The sequence below is a fragment of the Mus musculus genome, chromosome 8, assembly GCF_000001635.26.
Source record: "Mus musculus strain C57BL/6J chromosome 8, GRCm38.p6 C57BL/6J".
In the NCBI taxonomy this organism is placed as follows: Eukaryota; Metazoa; Chordata; class Mammalia; order Rodentia; family Muridae; genus Mus; species Mus musculus.
In genome coordinates, this window is record NC_000074.6 from 23673682 (window position 1) to 23694352 (window position 20671).

The 20671-nt window shown below is 47.0% G+C and overlaps 1 protein-coding gene across 8 annotated transcripts in view; it reads left to right on the forward strand.

Moving 5' to 3' along the window:
• Zmat4 (zinc finger, matrin type 4) overlaps positions 1–20671 on the forward strand; it is a 415792-nt gene that overhangs the window by 26356 nt on the left and 368765 nt on the right. For 2 of the 8 annotated variants that reach the window (XM_030243610.1, XM_011242142.3), the window contains exon 2: positions 20619–20656. The exons of 4 other annotated variants lie outside the window; for them this stretch is intronic. The gene's annotated coding sequence lies outside the window, so the exon portion shown is untranslated. Of the gene's footprint in view, positions 1–2700; positions 5498–20618; positions 20657–20671 lie in introns of those variants that run through there. 2 more of the 8 variants (XM_006509140.4, XM_011242141.3) reach the window with 2 other exon arrangements.

The following is a 20671-nucleotide window of genomic DNA, read 5'->3' on the forward strand; positions in this document are numbered from 1 at the left end:
GAACTGGAGAGATGCAGACTGGGAAATTGTGGCCCTTTGCTAGTCAGCTGAGACACTGCTGGGACTAGTTAGGGAGCGGTGGTAGGATTAGGGGTTTTAGCTGGGAATTGTGGCACATGACTATAATCCCAGCATTTTGGAAGGTAGAGAGAGGAAGAGCTAGGATTTGAGGCAAGCTTAGGCATATATAAAGACCCTACCCACAACCACCTCCAAAATGAATGAATGGATATTGAATGAATGAATGAATGAATGAATATGGGTCTGGCACTTGAGCCCTGGGATTTGATCTTAGACATCATACTCATTTGCTCTCTTTTGGCTTTTACTCTCCTCCTGTGTAAAAAAGATTGGACTGCATTCTTCCAGGTCTTTCTGCAGTGACCTTCCCTTTAGATCTGGCCAGCGAGTCTGCCTCCCGCTGTGGAGGCCACAGCTCGGCAGCCTCCAATGCCACCATGGTGACTGGTCATAGTTTCAGAGCTGGAATCTGGGAAGACAGGTCAGGAGGCACAGTGGATGGTGTGCCAGAAGACACACAGGCTGAGGGGTGATGTCATAGCTGATTCTGCTTTAGGAGGGGATGTTATATGGAGGATGGCGACCAGCTGTTCTCCATCTCCAGTAAGGATTGAACGGGAGAAAATAGACAGAAATTGCAGCAGATGGACTTAGATTAGGTATGAGGAAGAATTTTCCATCAGCAAGATTTTTTTTTTATATAAAAGGGAAGGTTGTGAGCCTCTGAGCTAATCTTTAAGAAGTGGATAAGCTGGAGGTGTTAGCTGGAGTTGGAGCTGGAGAACTGGAGTTGGGAAAGGGCAGGAATCCTTGAGCCTCAGGATCCTTCTCTCTCCCGGGGAAGGATGCACAATCATTTCCCCCCAACTACACCCTTGGCAATGGGGCTGAAAGTTGCGGAGACTGGGGCGATCGAGGAAGGCAGGGAACCTGGGATGCTCCTTGGGTAGATCCTCTCACTCTGCCCTGAGCTGGTTGGCACCTTGATGGGAATATTCTGGCTATTGCTTGGAGATCTCCCGTTAGCCCTCATCTTTTCCTGCAGACCTGGCAAATGATATCAGAGAGGAGAAAGCGTTTGATGGCACCATCCAGGAACTCAGTGCCAGAATAGAGACCAGAATTAAGCATCCCCCCTTGTCCCCCATCTTTAGAATCAGTAGCATTTTCTCTGTAGCTCATTTCCTTTTAATTCCCTAACTAAATAGGCCATTTGATTCATTGGGTGCCTGATATCTCTTTACCTGACTGGCAAAGATCGACACCTGCAGCTGAGCATTTTCATTGATAGTTCATTGATACCCGTTGCTGGCAGCATGTTCACTGATGGTCCATTGATGGCCATTGCAGCCACTGTGCTCTCTGGCACCCTTTGCACATATTTTAGTGTTTATTCCACAGCACCCACTGGCCACGGTAAGTGCCTTTTCCACAACCCCTATTGCTCACACTGTCCGTCCCTGATTACATTTTCTGTAGTTTATATAGTATACTGCTCCATCTCCAGACAGGGAGATGCCTTTGCTGTCTCTCGGGGGCTCTATGGGCTACTGCCAGGCCACGAGGCAGCTTTTCTTTCAGAACTCAGAACAAAAAGAAAGAGGAAATAGAGAAAGGGAACACCAAGAAGAGATAGGGAGAAATCGTGAGAGATGCTGGATTTGATTCTTGCAGTGGTTAGAGATTATAGACATCCATTCGATTCTTCACTAAAATAATGGAATAAGAAGGCCCATGACATAGGGCATCCCATAAATAAAATGCTGCACCCATTACCTTTAACAATCAGAACAAATAATGTGAAGAGCATTAGAGGAAGGTAGAGGTCTGGCCCACAGGAGCTTTTCCAGGGTCCAAAGTCTGGCTCTCTGTAGGGTTTGGAAAGAGCCTCACAGCTGTGACAATGCGGCAGTGACTGGGACAGTCTTTGCTTCACGGTGTTTGAGTCAGCTAGAACTGAGCACCACAGCATAAGCCCTCAGACTCAGGCAGCAGTGCACAATGTCTGCTCACGAAATGGCTCAGGTGGGAGATTTCAAGGAACCGATGGAAGAAAGCACCTTGCAGGTACCAAACTGGGATGGTCAGGCCCCAGCGTGCGAGATGGGGTACAAGGACAGAGAGCGCTGGAGCAGACTGGAACGGGGAGTTGGAAGAATCAGAATCTCTTTGTAGAGGGAGAGAGGAGTAACCACCACCTGGGAGAGAACTCAGAGGAATCCAGTAGACATGCAGCCCCCCCCCCCCGCACCCCCCCGCCCCTCAGCATTCTTCATGCCTTTGTCCTTCAAGGCGACCTTTACCTGCATTTATACTCTGCCCCTCAGTTGTTGTTGTTGTTTTAAAGATTTATTTATTTTATGTATGTGGGTACACTGTTGCTGTCTTCAAACACACCAGAAGAGGGCATGGGATGCCTGTTACAGATGGTTGTGAGCCACCATGTGGTTGCTGGGAATTGAACTTAGGACCTCTGGAAGAGCAATCAGAGCTCTCAACTGCTGAGGCATCTCTCCAGCCCAGCTCCACAGTTTTGATGCTGTGGACTCTACTTGAGATGGGTGTGTTAGGTGGAGAAGAGATGGGTCTTGGATGTGAGCTCAGCATATCCTTACTGGGGGGTGGGGGAGGGGATTCATAGGAAATATCTGGAAGAAAGGGATGGCTAAGAGTAGGAAAAATATGTGAGAGAGGGGTGGGTGGAAGTGAGCCATGTTTGCCCAGTTCAGAAGCATGGGATAGCAAAGCAAGCCCTCAGTGCTTGGGTGCCCTTGAATCTGAATATATAAAGTGTGGTTTGGGTGGGGGGAGTGGGAGGAAGGGTTCTGGGTCCTTGCCAGGTAGGAAGAGACCAGTTTCAGGTGAGAAATGACACGGTCTCCTTTAGAGTTAAGAATGACAGCCTGGGTAGCTGGCAAGTGGAGAAGATGAAGTTTGGGGCAGGGGTTAGGAAGGGAAGGTGCAGCCTGGGGCCTGTGAAATGCAATGGGAGACCGAAAGAAGACAGTGACAACCAGGGAGGTTAGCAAGATAGCTGACTGAAGACACTTGCAGCACAGGTCTGGGAAAACTCCCAGGGCTGAGGTAACATCTGCAGGGAACATGCAAATTGTCAGGGAAGGGAGGGAGTTCTGCCTGCATGGATCCGAGCTCCTTGGGAAAACAACCTGCTACGCAAGGCCCGTGGACTGCCCGAGGATTGCGGGAAAACTTGTACAGCTGGAGAAAGAGTTTGATCCCTAGGACCCACATCTGACTTCTACTTACTTGTATGACCCACAACAGAGCTGCTACTCCTGTTAATGGGACATCTACTGACTTCATGATTCACGCCAGATCAGGGGGACCTCTGGGTCTCAGTGAGGACAAGCTGATAAGAGAGACCAGCCATTGCTTCTGAAATAGGTTAAGAGGAAATGGCAAATAGGATAAGAGATGGCTCAGCAGTGAAGGGCACAGGCTGTGCTTTCCCAGACATCCTGTGTTGGATTCCCAATACCCACAGGGCCAGGGCGGCTTACAAATGTCTGCAACTCCAGTTCCAGGGCATTCAGTGCCCTCTTCTGGCGACTGTGGGTACTGCGCAAACATACACAGGCATAACACCACATACATAAAATACAACTCAAACAAAAATTTTGAAAAGGGAATTATTTCGGGGGGGCGGAGAAAGAGAGACAGAGGGGGGAGAAATATAAGTGGGGCATTAGAATTCATGCTCTAATGGAAAGGACCATTAAAGCACAGGTTTGGGATCATAAAAGGAGGTGTTGACTATTTTTCTGCAACAACTTTGGGACAGATACCTCAAAACATTTCGAAAAGAAATAAGTGGGTAGATTATGCAAAAGCCTTGTAGTTAGCATTCATAATTAAAACCAAGATATTGTTAGCCACCTAATATATTAGCCAAAATGAAAAATGTCCTATCCAATGTTGGTGGGAGTGTTGTAGAGAACAATAGACATTTATATGCTTCGCTTCTGGGAAGATAATTTGAACACATGAGACAGGTCTCAAAAATGCCCTTTAAACCAGTAAGCAGGCCTTCTCCAAGGAATCAACCCTAAGGAAATAAACAGAGATGCGCACAGTGGTTCTAATCAGGGATATTTCTTTCAGCATTATTCATGATAACAAAACATTGTGCCGGGGATTAATTAAATCTAATATGGGTCATCTATAAAATGGAAATCAAAGAAGCTATTAAAACTACATTGAATAATATATAAGGATGCAGAAAGTGCTAATAATATATCTATTAAGTAAAGACTGGAAAGTAAATAGAGCGTAATCGCAGTTAAAGTGGAATGAAATATCATAACTTGGAAATGGATACATTTATTTTTATTTTATTTTTTTACTTTTTTGAGTTTTCTAAATTTCTTACAGGAAAAAGAAATGTTATTTTCTGTGTTAGAAACAATATTTTCCAAGTCAGGAACAATCTTCTTTCTTTTTTATATTAAAAATAATCTGTTCTCCTACAGTATAGTCTGATCAGACTCTCCACCACACCCTCCTACATTCACCCTCCACACCCAAATTCTCTCTCTCCCCTTATTATTTAGAAAGCCATCAGTTATCTGAAAAATAATAAAACAAACAAACAAATAAACAGAAAAAAAAGAGCCAAAGAGAAGCATAAGAAATACATACAGAAGCACAGACGCACATACTCACATACACAGAAAGTCCACTAAAACACAAAATTAGGAACTATAATATATAAGCAAGGGACAGGCAAGATTGAAAAAAAAAAGCTCAGCCAAAGGATTATGAAACAAAGAACCTCTAAAACTACCATTGAGCTCATTTTGTGTTGGCCCTCTACTGCTGGGCATGGGGTTTGCTCTTAAGACTGGTTTGTTTCTTCAGGGAGACTCCATTGGAGAAAACGAATTTCTCTTTTGCACACAGTTATCAATTGGAGAGAGCTTCTGGGCTAGGGATGGGGGCTTGTGACTACTTCCCCTCTCAGTGCTGGGACCCAATCCAGTGTAGACCTGTGCAGGCCCCGTGCATGCTGCCACAAATCTCTGGGTTCATGTGCACACCAGTCCTGTTGCATCTTGTCCCGGCTCTGACACTCGATCTGCCTCCACTTCTGCAGAGAAACAGTGCTCTTCTAAAGTAGTCATTGCAACCATTCTAGCAGTATCTGTACATGTGACAGCATTACAGGCTCAATGCTAACTGTGTAAGACTGGCATGTGTCCTCAGTACATTCGGGAAGGCGATCAACCAACATAGTCCTGAGGTCCAGCGTGCACTTGTCTGTAAGAGCTCATCCTCTTCCTCTGCACAGGTGACAGTCACTGTGAGCGGCCAGGCCTTGTGACTTCCTGCATACCTCGTCATCGCAGCCCAGGCCCTGCTGTCACTGTGATCAGACCTGTCTTAGAATTTTGAGTAGCGTGTCTCCATGCACCCCAAGTGGAGGAATTAAGGCACAGAGGTTTGCGGCTCAATCAAGGTAAAGGAACAGGGTATTGGTAGGCACAAGCCTTAGGGCTTCGGTATTACACGCCGTGGTCTTTGAACAATAGCGGATTTGCTGAGGTCTCTGTATGCTCTTGAAGGGCTGGCAGATTTCCACGGGACAGCGCCGAGCCACACCTTTCCCTTCTTTTTAGTCAAGATGAAATCAATGCCCTGAAATCAATGCCCTGACAGCTATTTCACTTTGAGCAGGGGCTGCGGGGGATGAGCCAGAGGCGACTCCCACTGGCTGTCTCCTGCCTGAGAGTCTCATTTGTACATGTCCCACTGTGGCTTCCTCTTGCATAAACTCTGGGCAGCCACGTCAGCTTGCTTGGGGTGGAAGACACAGCTGGCTGGCTTCATGAAGCGTGTCGGGCCACAGGAGGACTCTGGGGTACCGTCTCACAGCATGGCCCGTGGTGGCTCTCATGGGCATAACCTTGGGGCTTTTGTAGATTTAATTGGGGTGGGGGGGGGGAGTGAGCAACCTTGCAGCAAGCAGGGCTGGTTGAGGAGCTGTGTGTGTGTACGTAATTTGCTGCTCTATTTATTTTAATAAGGACCCAAATGTATGTTGTATTTTGTCTTTGGAAGCTTCGGATGTGGGCAAGGTGTTCTCCCCATTTTGCAGGGGAAGAGATCAATAGGGAATGGATATGGAATTGTGAGAATAGCCGAATCCTGCCATCTCATGGTACCTGACTTATCAGCAGCAAAAATTTCCCATGGACCTGTACGTCCTTGGTAAAGGAGGGGTGTGAATTAGAATCCCATGTAGCCCTCATAGCTGCTTGGGAAGCCAGTAGCGGAATATATGACTTTGGGTGCCAGGGAATCTTTCGCTGAATTCTGCAGTGTGGAGCCAAACGTAGGTGAATTATCAGTGAGGGAAATAGTGGTCTCAGAAGGTCCATGAAGACAAAAACGTCATGAATGTTGAACTTGGAAGGATGTGACTAATCTGGACAGAGGGAGTGTCGCAGGACTTCAGGGAGGGCCGTTCTCTAAGGAGTAAGTGTCTGGAGTCAGAGTTATCAGGAACATCTCTGACTGCCAAGGGGGTCGTGAGCTGCACTGAAGTTAAGTCTCCCTTCCTAACAGGGTTTGCTCTCTTAGAAAGTCTGTGTGGTTTGTCCACTGCGGCAGTGTGGCACTGAGGGGAATAATGGGAGGGAGCTACTTCAGGAGCTGTGGACACCCTGGCAATGAAGGACGACGGGAAGGGAGGGAGACACTGAGGCAGCTATGGGCTGAGATGGGAATGGCTTCCATTTTCCTCTCCCAAGTTCTTGGGTTTGTTCCTGTTGAGAAGAAGTTGCCCTGTCATGGTCCAGGTAGACAGAAGGGAGGGTTGGAATGGCTGCTAATCAGTGAGTCCCCCCTTTCTGTTGGGAACTTAGGATTTTCAAATTTATTAGCCAATAAGAAAAATAAAACCCTTTAAAACTGGGTCAGCAAGTACACCCTAGAGGCATGTTTAGATAAGAGTGGGGGTCTCTGCTGTAGGAAAGTCCTGAGGGTGACTCCCTTTTCATATGGTAGGTTGCAAACTTTTAGGTGTGATGAGCTACATATGGGAAAGACAGACAGAAATCCAGGATGGCCCTTTGGCTTTATATTGGTAGAAATTTGGCGAGAGTGCCTTATTTCACAGGGGAGGAGACAGGCTTGAGCTGTAGCTGAAGTTGACTAATGGAACATGTCCAGGGTAATGCCCACCCTGTGTTCCCTTGAGGTCCAGCTAGCTCTCTCCTGCCCTTTGGCCAGGATTCCAACCGACTAACATTTGGATTTGAAACGGCTGGTTTTGCATTTCTGTCCACACCATAGAAGCCCCTTCTCCCCGTGGCCACACGGATCTCCAGGAGGCTCTGCAGAAGGATTCTGGCTGTACGGTCATTTTGTCACGGGAGCCTGGTTTGATTCAGCACATCCCTGGGGCAGGTCACCAAGGAAGATGGCTGGCTTGGACATGTGAGCCCTAGGATACAGCTCTGTTTTTCGATTTTTATTTTTCATGGCGCAAACAGTTTAATTCTCTTCCATGTCCTTCTGCTTTTTAAAATGTGAGACAAGAGCTTTGCACATTTAAGTATCCACTCTGTCACATCCCAAATCTTGAGAACAGGCAGCATTCTCTAAGAAGCAAGAATATAGTAATGGATGAGACTGGCCTGAGTTCTGGCCTTTTTGAGATTAGATTCTAGGTGGAAAGATGATGGCTAGACCACAGGTAAATATGATTGAGGGCTGGTGTTGGCATGGAGAAAAATACAGCCAGCCAGGGGAGCAGGGTGTGACTTTGGGGAGGATGTGTCCCAAAGAAATGTTCCTGTAGTAGCACTTCTCAGAGGCCACAGGGGACCTGGTCCATGTGGATGTTGAGGACTGGCAGTCCATGTCAGGAAAGACATCAAAGGTTAAGTAAGATACTGGGATGTCAGCAGTAACTGCAAGGCCAGAGGCCAGACTCAGCCTTCTCAAACTCTGTATAGCTGCGAGGAGAGCCGTGTGTATGATCTGTGATATCAGAGCATCATTGACTGTCACCCGGAGAGTACGTTGTAGCAGGCCATGTGTACTCAGAGGCTAGCCAGGAGAGCAAGATCCTAACTAACGATGGTGAGGGCTTACTGGCAGTGGTCAAGATCTAGTTATACTTTGAAGAGAGAGCAGGCAGGATGAGTTGATGAACTGAACTTTGGGTGTGAAAGAGAACACTCAATGATATGGTATAAGGGTTTCCAAGGAAGTGAGAAGGTCTATATAAGGAGCAAATGGGGAAGGGGATGCCAGGGGGAGGGGATGAGTGGAAGGACAGGTTGTAAAGAGAAGACTGTGCAAAGTAGAGTGGTTAGGGGTGATGATGGGCATGGGGGCGGGACAGGAAGTGAGGATGGGATGGAGGATGGTGGGAGTGGGGGTGGGAGAGGAAGTGAGGATGGGATGGAGGATGGTGGGAGTGAGGGCGGGACAGGAAGTGAGGATGGGATGGAGGATAGTGGGCATGGGGCGGGACAGGAAGTGAGGATGGGATGGAGGATGGTGGGCGTGAGGGCGGGACAGGAAGTGAAGAATGAGATGGAGGATGGTGGGCGTGAGGGTGGGACAGGAAGTGAGGATGGGATGGAGGATGGTGGGCATGGGGCGGGACAGGAAGTGAGGATGTAATGGAGGGTGTGGGACTGGAGGCAGAACAGGAAGTGAGGATTGGGATGGAGGATGATGGGCATGGGGGCGGGACAGAAATGAGGATAGGGATTGGTTGAAGAACAGAAAGCAAGGATGAGGGGGTCCTTGTTGAGGCAGAAAGTGAGGACTGGAAGTGAGGATGGTTTGGGTTGCAGGATGAAAAATGAGGGTAGAGGGGGCAGGGCAGGAAATGAGGATCGGGCTGTGGACAGAGGGGAGGCAAGGACTGGGCGTGCTGACAGGACAGGGAGCAAGGAGTTTGTGTTAGGATGAATGAGACATCCACTCAAAATGTCCACTGCAAAGGTGGGTTGAGAGTCTGGAGTCCAAAGAAGAGGTTTAGACTAGAGAAGGACTTCGGGGTCATGAGTGGCATTTAAGGTCGCATTCCCGATTAGCTTACTCAGGAGAGCGTGGGTACAGAGGCGGTAAAGACGGAGTTTTGAGAATGGCAGTATTTATAGATCTGGAAGAGTAGCTGGCAAACTTCCTAAAGTGCCAGACAGTAAATACTTAAGGCTTTGCAGGCCGTATTGTCTTCCCTGCAACTGTTTAACTTGACTCGTGTAGCACAAAGCAGCCTTGGCGGACAGCTATAAATGATTAAGATAGGCTGTGTTACAACAGAACTTCACTGCAAATCCACCTGACCCGGAGGGCAGAATCTCCTGACCTTGGGTGTAAGACATTGAGAATTTATCCTGGAAACAGGAAAGAGAGGAAGTAGCAATGAGAAAGGGGTGAGGTTGGGGGAGGGGGGCAGGGCTCTGCCTTAGGAACTCAAGGTAGTGACTCTTTCTAAAGAAGCAGATCTGCTCTGCTTCAGACATTGCTGCTGCAAGAGGTGGGGCCGAGAGCTAAGCAGTGGTTCAGTGGCGTCTGCTGCTACCCTGATGAGGGTACTTTGGTTGGAGTGGATTCAAGGGAAATAAACAACTCCTAGATAGAGTGGTGTCCTCAAGAGATGCAAAGAGATGTAATGGTAAGGGCAGGACTGTGTGGAGGTCTAAGTCTGCATGTCTGCTTTGGAAATAGGAAACCCAACAGGCCCTTGGTAGGCAGATGCAAGTGATGTAGGGGCCTGAGGCCAGATCCTACAGTGGTGTGAGGCTAGCAAGGGCAGATCTTTCATACTGATGGGGAGGTGGGAGGAGCTCTCTGATGGGTGTGGTAGGTGGTGTGTTGTATGGGGACTCTTTTGGTTGCTTTATTTTACCAGATTTGCAGAAAATAGGATGAAGACTTGCAGGAAGAGGTAAAAGCCCTGGGCATGGTAGGCCATAGAGACAGAGGCTCTCAATGCAGTGAAGGAGGGCTGCAGACAACGGCAGAGTATTGTTTTAGTTGTCTGAAGTTAAAATTAAAATGTGTGCATACATATGTGCATGCATGCATGTGTGTGCATGTGTGCAAGTATATATATGTGTGTGTGTGTGTGTGTGCACGTGTGTATATACTACCACCACTTGAACTTTTCACTACAGCAGATGCCTTGCAAATTCTGAAGAGTAATGACAGAATTAATAAGGCCAAACTGAGCATGTTCAGGGACTCTTACAGATTCCCGGAGGCCCAGAGCTGACTGCTGAGGTAGCCTTTGTAGAGATGCATTTAAAGGAATGAAGTTACCCGTCTAGAGGTGTGGCCAGCTCTCCTCAGACATGGGTGGAGCCACCTTAGAGAGAAGGAGGGGTGTGGGGAAGGAAGGTGATGGGTTTGAAGTGGAGACACCTAAGGTCAGGTACTCAGCAGAATAGCTGGCCTGGGACTTTGTGGTGGCTGGTGCTGTTATGGGGTGAGGGATAGCTCTGGGAGTCTGTGAAAGAGTGCCAGCAGTGGGGTTGTTCCATGAGTACCATGGAGAGGGGTGGCCATGTATGGAGCGGGGCATGGACATGAGGCTGGCTCTGCTTGCCTGCGTGTGTGTGTGTGTGTGGTGTCATCTTAGATTACCAAGGATGGAATAGGCTGCATTTGAAGCTCACAACTGAGGTCACTGAGGGAGAGACAGAGGTAATGAGTTTAAAGTTTATAACTGACCAAGGAAGAAGGCTTGCCCGTTATCCCTCCAGATCTTATTTCAGAAGTATCTTTTTTTTTTTAGCTAGTTATAGCTCAAAATAACAAAGCTCAGAGACTTCATTTTAACCCTAAATAACCCCACATACCTGACTCAAAGTCCATATGGCTTTTTCGAAACCCAGTTAAAATTTCCCTTTAGGTTTATTTAAGTTTTGTGTGTATGGCTGTTTGGCATGTGTGTGTACTATGTACATGCAGTGCTCTGGGAAGTCAGACGTGCAACGTGCACCTGACTTCCAAGCTATCTCTCCAGTCCCTAAATCCAATTTTATCTGCTTTCAAGTGCCTAGATTGGGTCTTAGAGGTTTGAGGTTAAGATTGGCTGGAGTGTCAGATGTGAAGGGCTTAGCCTTAAGTACTCAGGGTCTAAGGCAAGCTACTAAGGGTGGCAGATAGCTCTCTGGATGGGACAGGGTAGTGGGCTGGTGTCAGTTGTGGGTTTTGGAAGAAGGGTTACCAGAGGGGATCTGAGTGACACTGCCAAATAGCACAGCATCTTTACAATGAGAACCTGGAAGCCCTTCTGCTGCAGGGACTGCAATACCGAGAGAAGGTATAGGTGACCGAAATTCCCGCAATGCTTAGTGCAGGAGAAAATAGATTTCTCATAGCGGTCAAATGATTTCTTGGAAAAATCCTGTCTATCTCCCTAACTTGAGCTGCAGAAAGCAAATGATTGGCTGTGAGATGCACAGTGACCTGAGAGGCTGGCACTGGGATGGTTCAAATTGCTGCGGATTGGATCTTGTACAGTACACAGGGACGAGCAAGTGTGACTTAGGTGTAGCGGCATGCCTCCACTCCTGGCCTGTGTTTAGTGATCAGTGCCTGGCTGTGTGTGACTCTACCAGAAGTGTGGCTTTTGTGTCTCTTCTCCTTCGAGGTATTTTTGACCTTTGAACTGAGGTAGCTGTGGAATGCTTCCTCAGGTCTCCAAGAGGAGGAGATAATGAATGACAGTGGCGGGATGCTGATGCACTCAGCATCCAACAGTCACTAAGGCTGGTATGTGTTGCTCCCATCTGCATGTAAAGAGAATACATGGGTTGTCACTCTCCCTCCTCCTGGAAAGGATAGATGTACTTGTAGAATAGCACCTCACAAGGACTGCGTTTTCAAAGTAGCTTGTCTGTCTGGGCCTCATTTGACTTCACTGATATTTTCCCACGGAGGCTGTCAAAACTTCAGGGTGCTTGTCATCCCAAGAGGGGTTAGCCAAGGCTGTTTCAAATTCTCTCCATGTTTAGAGAAGACGCTGCCGCGTAACGGTTGCAGAGAGATGTATTGTGGTTTGGAGAGAGTCGGGAGACGTGCAGATCTCCTCACAGAGTGGCATCAAAGCATCTAAAATGCAGGAGGGCCGTTTTTCTACAGGGAAGCTAGATGGAGTGTAGTCGAGAGGAACCCCTGAAAGCATTTGGAAATGTGTGACTGCATCAGTGGTCAGTTTGGTGCTACCCTGGGGCAGATAGGCTTGGTGGGGGAAGGAGGGGCTCAGAAATGGGTTGAAGCACTCTATTGGCAACCATTAATTTTTGGAGTAACGATGTGTGTTGGGGCAGAGGTTACCTCACAGTGGGCGCTGTGTGGTGGAGAGCAAGGGTAATTCCAATCATGTACTATTACCAGTGGTAACTCCGATAGTAACAATAATGAAGATGCTAATTAAGATGGAAACAGGATGAAACTTTGCAAGCTGTAAAATCATTGAAGGTTAAGAAAGACATTACTCAGTGTCTCAGAGCTACAGCAGGGCCAGTCTTCTCGAAAGTCTGGGTTTTGAGGATTTATGTACCTTTTAACTTGCTTCCGGGTTTCTGTCCTAAGAAAATCATCAGAAAAGTGGGAAAGTATATGTGTGTGATATTGCTCATTGAAGTCTTTTATGATGTTCTGAAAAACTATTCAAGCTCCCAGTCCTAGGTAGCCTTAACTGTGGATATGACACAGCCTAGAGCCATCTGAGAGGAGAAACTTTAGTGGAGGAAGATATCAGCCTGTGGGCAAGTCTGTGAAATATTGTCTTAGTTTGTTAACTGACACAGGAGGACCCAGCTCACAGGATGCGCATCACCAATTCTCTTGCAGGGGGCCCTGGACGATGTAAGAGTGAACTTCAAGCAGGGCTCCACTATGCTCCTTCCTTTAGTTTCTGAACTTGAGTTCCTGCCTCGAATTCACTCTGTGGTGCTCTATGACTTGCAAGTATAAGCCGAATAAATCCCCTTTTCCCTAAGTTGGTTTTGGCCAGAGAGGTTTATCACAGTACCAGAATGTAAGTAGAACACACCCTGGTGTAGGACCGCTAGCCAGTTGTAGATATTGTAGCGCATCCATACACTAGCTTGCCACCCTGTGAAATTACTGGGGAGACATCAGTGACATGAGCTGGTGAAGCTGCAGGTGAACAGCCCAGAACTGGCAACGATGTTGCTCAGACAGCTGTGTGAACAGACCTCTGTCTTGGACCTGAGATTATGGGAGATTTTCGTTTGCTTCTTTCTCGTAGTTTCCAGATATTTTGTGGCAGGCCCTTATTGATCAGTTATAACACAGTGACAGAAGGAGAATGAGAGCCCGTGGCCTCATGATCTTGCCTTGTTTGTGGATCATCCCTGGCACTGATGCCTTACAAACCTGGTTTTGGGTGGACATAGCTCTTACTCCTCCCTGAACTTCTTGGAAGAAATAACATTTTGAGAATACAGACAAGCATTTGGGATGAGCACTGAGTACAGAGAACAGGGCACAGCTGCTTCCCAGTTGCTCTCCGTCCAGAAATCCATTTATTTCCTGAAGCCACAGATATGCTCGTCCCAACGTGTTAGCACGCTCGCCATGGCTAAAGCCTCATTATATTGGGATCCACTGCTGCCTCTCCTGTAGGTTGTCACTGGAAGCTAGGAAGAGGTTTTGTAAAACAAGAAAGCAGCCCTGCCTACACAGTGCTAATAGAACACGGGGGCTGGAGATGCAGGGTACAGTGGGAGAGCACTCAGGCAGAGACAATAGACTAGAGCTGGCGTCTCCCAGGAAACAAACAGTCCTTCCCCTCTAGCTAGAGTTACGCCACAGATGTGCTTCACCTAGCACACCTGTGCCTGCGTGGGGGTGGCCCAGGAAAGCCGTTTGTAATGTACTAGGTTAAGTGTACCAATGGGACAGGCTACACAACAGAGTCCTACACAAGCAGTGATTTTTCTGAGGATGTGCAGTCTCAGGCATGCGCTCCAAGTGAGACATCTCTCCCTGAAGAAAACTGAGGCTATGAGGTAGAGTTCGTTCTCGTCTATAAATTGAACGACTTAGTCCTGTTACGTATGCATATACATTGTATATATGTATTATGAAGCATATGTAAAATCAGGACTTTAAAAATATATTGGTTTTGCTGAAAGTAGAACACACTTAGTTCTGCAAAATAGCATAAGAATCCAGATATTTTTCTCCTCAGTCCCAAGAGTTCTAACTTTAAATATTTTCCTTAAATTCATTCTTACAACATGATGTGAGATGCCATCTGAGACCTTAACTTTTTTATTCTGTTCAAGGAAACCAATCTTTCCCAGTTGATAGCAACTGTCTTTCAGTCATTCACTTCAGAGCTTGAGAAGACAATGGGCACTGTGTGACTCGCTCTTTGCTGTAGGCACAGACTGAGGTCCCAGGAGCTCCAGGCTGGGATTGTGTTTAGTGGGAGTAAATCTGCAGCTTTTACAGAGATGCAGCTTCTCTCAGGGATGTGCTGTGACTCCGGATCTTCCTCTGCACTGGAATGTGCCCAGATGTTTGGCTTCTTTTAAATCTCTGACATGACTATGGCCAAGTCTATAAATAGCAGCAACATCAGCTATAATGCTGGCACGAGGTTGATTTTTGTTTCCTCATCCACTAAGAGAAAACACTCCCCCCATACAATGCTTGTGCATGGAGGAATACACACAACACACACACACACACACACACACACACACACACACACACACACACACAACACACACACGTGCAATTTTATAGTTAAATATATAAGCTACAAGCAAAAATCTTGGATGTGCTCAACCCCATCTGTGTTTTTGTTTCTTTCTGTTTTAGAAATTAGGAACAAAAGCAGCTAAAGAGCTTTTAATGGTAGCAGGGGAAAAGAAATCCTAAGAGTCTACTACGTCCAGGCACAGTGCTAGATTTCTTTAGTTCCTCTTCTCAGGGCCCATGTCTCTAGCAAGAGGGTAGAATGATCAGCCACTGCCTGTGCCGGGCTCCCTGAGGGTACCATGCAAAGTCACCTTGTGGAAGTCCCTGAAGTTCTGTGGTTGTGTACACGATCTCTAATGGTGGCAGCAACAGAACATCACAAACCAGCTGTTTCAACAGCAGGAATTTGCCTTCTTGTGATTCTGAAGGCCGGAAACCCAATATATGGTATTGGCAGTCTAAGTTCCTCCTGAAGGCTGCAAGGGGAACCCTCTCCTGGTGTGTCTTTAAAGTTATACACACACACACACACACACACACACACACACACACACACACACACATATAATATATTATATAATATAAAATATATTTGCCATACACACACATATTTATGTGTATTATGTGCACACACAAATACCTGTGTGCCAGGGGAAGCCAATAGGGGACATCAGATCCCCTGAAGGTGGAGTTCTAGTCAGTTGTGAACTGCTCAACATGGATATTGTAAACAGAACTCTGGAAGGGCAGCAAGGTCAGGGCTGTTAACCCCAGAGCCATCTTTCTCCCTACTTGCGCCCCTCCACATCTTCTCTACCTGTTTCTGCATGCCCCATTTTAAAGGAGCCCAGTCATACTGGATTGTTGGTCACCCTGAGATCTTCCTCATCTTAGCGTAACACCTCTGCCCCGATTTAGCTTTGCAGAAGGACATGGTTACAGAGCTGCAGTATGGTGCTTCCCATAGAGACACACTCCATGTCTGACATGACCTTAGGTCATGTCACATCTCTAGGCCGGACCTTCCTCAAACGATCCCTGATTGTTTCATGGTCTTTTCTCTCTTTGGTAAGGAATAGGTTTCTGTGATTTAATTTTGCCAATCTGTTGCTCCTAACCATCGTCAACCACCTCTTCTTCCAATGGGAACTGTGAGCAAAAGTTCCTAGAAAGAACCGCACCTTGTACTGAGCCTTCCACAAGGCTGATACTGCTTAAGAGCTTCAGTGAGGCAGAGAGGAAGGAATGTTGTGGGTTCAGAGACTAACTATGATTAATGATAGATATCTTCAGTTTCTTTAATAGCCATTCCTTGTCCCAATCTGTGCCTGACCAACATCCTTGTGACTGACAGGTAAACCACTTTGGAATGCATTAACTACACAGATCCCTAGTATCTGCCAGCCATTGGATTAGAGTGTTATCATCAGCATCTGAAGCCAATGGTGGGTGCTTCCCTGCTTTGGGTTAACATGGTATTTCCACCAAGGCAATCGAAAGGGTCTCGATTTAAGATTTTTCCCATTACTGTAAGACCTTCATAGAACTATGACCGTGATAGAACATGGAATTTAGGGTAACCCAAGTCTGTGTTTCTGGGGCATATTTGGCTCCAGAATAAACCAGCTCTTATCCTCATTGATTTGAGGGTTGTGTTGTTTTCATTAAGAAAGCTTACTGTTTTTACACTTGGCTTCTTCTACCTTGCAAAACACCATGCTTACATCTTTCCCTCTGTAGATCAGCCTCCCTCTGATTCATAGCTCTTCTTACTCAGTGTAGTCAACTACCTCTCCTTCCTCATGTGAAGCAAGACTTGCCAGAGATCCTGTCCAGACTTGATGTGGATGCCCAGGAGTGTGGACAAGTGGCCTCCTCCATCACTCTAACTTGTGACATCTCTAAGAACTGTGGGCAGAATTTGTACTGCCTGCAGAAAACAGGGCTCAGCTGCCCTCTGGCTCACAGCATAGACCCAGCTGCCTGCAGGATTTCTCTCCTTTACACATGGCTCAGGAAACACATGTGTACAGTCACCCACACAGACACACGCGCACATACAGAAACACATAGACATATACACAGACACACATGCATGCATGTACACAAACACATGCATACACATACAGACATAGATAGTCACACACACACACACACACACACACACACACACACACACACACACACACACACACGTTTCCTCTTGTGCTTCCTTCCTTTCTTGGCAGTCCCCTGGGTGACCTTTAGTATTTTCTCATCTGTGGGAACTGCAGCTGACATCCGGTTTCTGCAGACATGCCACTCATTTATTTCTCTTTACCTGGTCGGCAGCAAACACGAATGTCCCGGTTTTGTTTCTACCGCCATGATAAGATACTGTGACAAAAGGTGACTTAGGGGAGAAAGGGCTTCCCGGTGATGTTCCTGCTCATGCTCTATGGTTTCCAGGAAGTGAAGGGGGCAGGGACTTGAAGCAACAAGTCATAGCCAGTCAACAGCACAACAGCAGAGAGAAATAAAGATTGTATCCTTTTTTTTTTTTAAAGATTCATTTATTTATTTCATTGCTCTCTTCAGATACACCAGTGGGCATCAGATCCCATTACAGATGGTTATGAGCCACCATGGTGTTGCTGGGAATTGAACTCAGGACCTCTGGAAGCATGGCCTTAACCACTCTTAACCGCTGAGCCATCTCTCCAGCCCCAAAGGCTTCCATCCTTAAGTTCAGGCAGCTTTCTCTGCTCTTACACAGTCCCAGCTGCACAACGGGGCTGCTCAGCTTCAGCCTGAGTTTTCCCACATCAGTTAATAGGGCCAAAACAGTGCCTAACAGATGTGTCCACATGACCTAGCCTCACTCTGAGGCTCACTGCCCAGCTCCATCTAGAGCAGTACTTCTCAACCATTCTAATGCCGAGACCCTTGTAATACAGTTCCTCATGTTGTGGTGGCCCCCAGCCAGAAAATTAGTTTTGTTGCTACTGTATAACTGTACTTCTGTTACTGTTATGAATGGTAATATAAATATTGAATATGCAGGATACCTGATAGGCGACCCCTGTGAGAGGAGGGTTCAACTCCCCACAGGTTGTGAACCACCGCTCTAGACTGTGTCACATTGGCAATTAACACTAACACTACGACTGGAGTCCAAGTTGTGTTTATTCTTTTCAGACACATACTCATCAACTGTTTCTTCCTTCAACATCTTCTCCATCTTGAACAAGCTTGCATGCTTCTTGGTCTCCTTCTTTCCCAGTAAAGCTGGCAGGTTTAAACTCAGGGATACCTTCAAAATGATCCAAGACTTTTATGTGGGCTCGAGGAGACAGGTTTGGTCAGGGACTTGGGGACATGGTCAATTGTATTTTCTCAGGAAAAACTTTGAGACACCCCTCCCCCCATAGAGAGAACATTTGAAGGACAGGGACAGAAGGTAAAAATTCACCTTTATCCCTGGATATTCTTTCCTTTCTTTAGGCTTTATTGGGGGAGACAGGCCTATAATGGTCAATTCCTAAGTGAGGCATGAACAAATGCTGTCTGTAAAAGATAGGCTGCCATACCACATCTTCTTGAGGCTAAAGAACACCACCTGCAGGGAGCTGGAGAGATGGCTCCGCTGTTAAGAGCACTGCCTGCTCTTCCGAAGGTCCTGACCCCTATCAACCACATGGCAGAACACTACCTTCTATGGCAGGGTCTCTAGTAGGAAAATGAGACCACGGGGAAGCAGGTTTCTTCCTACTATAAACTCATGAACACACCCATCCAGACCTTTTCTGGCTTATTTATCAGGAGGAACCTCACCTTTCCAGGCTGCTCAGGCCCCAAAGCTACCAGGGAAGGCCTTGGGCCACTGACAGAGACAACCACTACCAACTAGTCCCGGTAGTCAAAACACATCTGCAAAAAATAGAGGCATTGGTACCTTGTGTTTAAGCTCACCTTGTTTAGCTGCCCAGGAAGGGCACAAAGGAATATATTTCAAAATTCAAGTAGCCTTTTGTAACTTTGACCCGGGAGGAGAGTGAAGGGGAATCAGGAGGAAGAGATGCATTGAGTCAGCTGCCTGCTAGAGGGGGGGTCATCGTCAATGATGAATGCTTGATTGCATGCTCCTACGGGGGCATGCCAGGGTGCATTCTGTCTGTTTGTTAGAAAATAAAAACAACTGAAATCACTTTCTCCTGGGCTTGCTGCTTCCCTACCTGCCCACCATCTTCAGGAGAGCCTCTAATTGAACTTTCCACAGTGCCCAGGGGTGGTACCTCAGCTACAGGAAGGGGCTGGTGTCATTATGAAGGATGTGGCGCTGGGTCCTCTGGACTCTGTCCTTGAAAAGGCATCTGGCACAGAACACTTGCTAATGCTCAAACTGAGCAGAAGCCACCAGAGGGCCCAAGGTGCTCAGTGACTCTGCATAGGCATTAAATGCCATTCTAATGGCGAGGCAGAAGGAATGGCTGCAGAGCTGGGGTCCTGGGGACTGGAGATGGCAGGTAGAGGATGTTCAATTTCAGAGGAAGAATTGAGCCGGGCAGTATTAGTGTTTAGGGTATAAGAGCTAGGGAAGGAACATGGATTTACCCTTGATTCAAGGACCCTCTGCAGGCTTTAGTGCGAGGGATAGCCAGGCCCTCTTGGCTGGCTTGGCATATGAATGTTGGTTATGTCTTGCAGAATAGTCCTTGTTTCTATCTTTATAGACCAGAAATGCCTGAACCTACCCTAAGACCTTTAGCTCACTACTACAGCTCTAGCAACTGCAGGCTGCAGAAAATTTCCCCTAGTCCTTCAGGCTGTGATCAAAGGTGACATATGCACCCCACTTCACTGCTGCCTCCTTGCTTGCAGCCAGTGCACCTTGTCCCTCACAAATCCATCCTACTACCCTCTATAGGACTTCTGTAGCCAAGACACGCCGCTGCCCTGTTCCTAAACACCCCTCAATAACTCTGCAGGTTCCTATACTCTCCACCCTTCAAGGCTCAGTTCACACTACACACCGAACACTCTGCAGCCTCCCGTCGTCCCTGCTCCCAACAGATGCCATCATCAGTTGTGTGAACTCTTCACCCGTTCCTGGGACTCACTAATGTAAGATTAGTAAGGTATCTACTGCTATGTCCCAGGCATCACTCCTGGTGCCCTGGATAAGCGATGAACCATTCAAAGACTTTTGATCTCATTGAACTTATATTTTAGCTGGAAAATAAAACCCAGGTATTAAATAATAAAGATAACACATAAGTAAATCGTAGATCTGGGGGCTGGATTGGGGAGTGCAGAGATAAAGGAGCAGCAATGGGGTTGCCGTGGTAAAGAGAGTTGTAATGATTGGCTTTCACTGACAACTTGATATAATCCAGAGTCACCTGGGGAGTAAGTAGCATCCGAAGTTTGTTCATGTTATGTTGGCCTGTAGACATGTCTTGGGGAGGGTTACATTCACGGGGGTGGGGGGAGACCCTCCCACTATGGTCTACAAAGGGTCCTAGAGAAAGACCCTTTCCCAGGAAGGAGATTCTAAAGTATATACAAAGTGCAGAGGTAAAGCACACTGGCTGCTTTTCCAGAAGACCCAGGTTTGATTCCCAGCACCCACACGGTGGCTCTCAACAGTCTCTAACTCTAGTTCTAGGGGATCTGAGATGCCCTCTCTGGTCTCTGTAGGCACCAAGCACTCACACCATGTACAGGCACAGATGTAGCAAAATTCCTATATGCATAAAATAAAAATAACTTAGAGAGAGAGGGAGTGGGGAGGGAGAGAGAGAACGAACAAGCTGAGTAGGTATTGATTTCTTTTTTTTCTTTTTTTTTTTTTTTTTGACTGTGGATATAATGTAACTTCTCCCAAGTTCCTATTGCTGTGATTTCCCTACCATGAAATTCTGAGGTGAGTAAACCTATT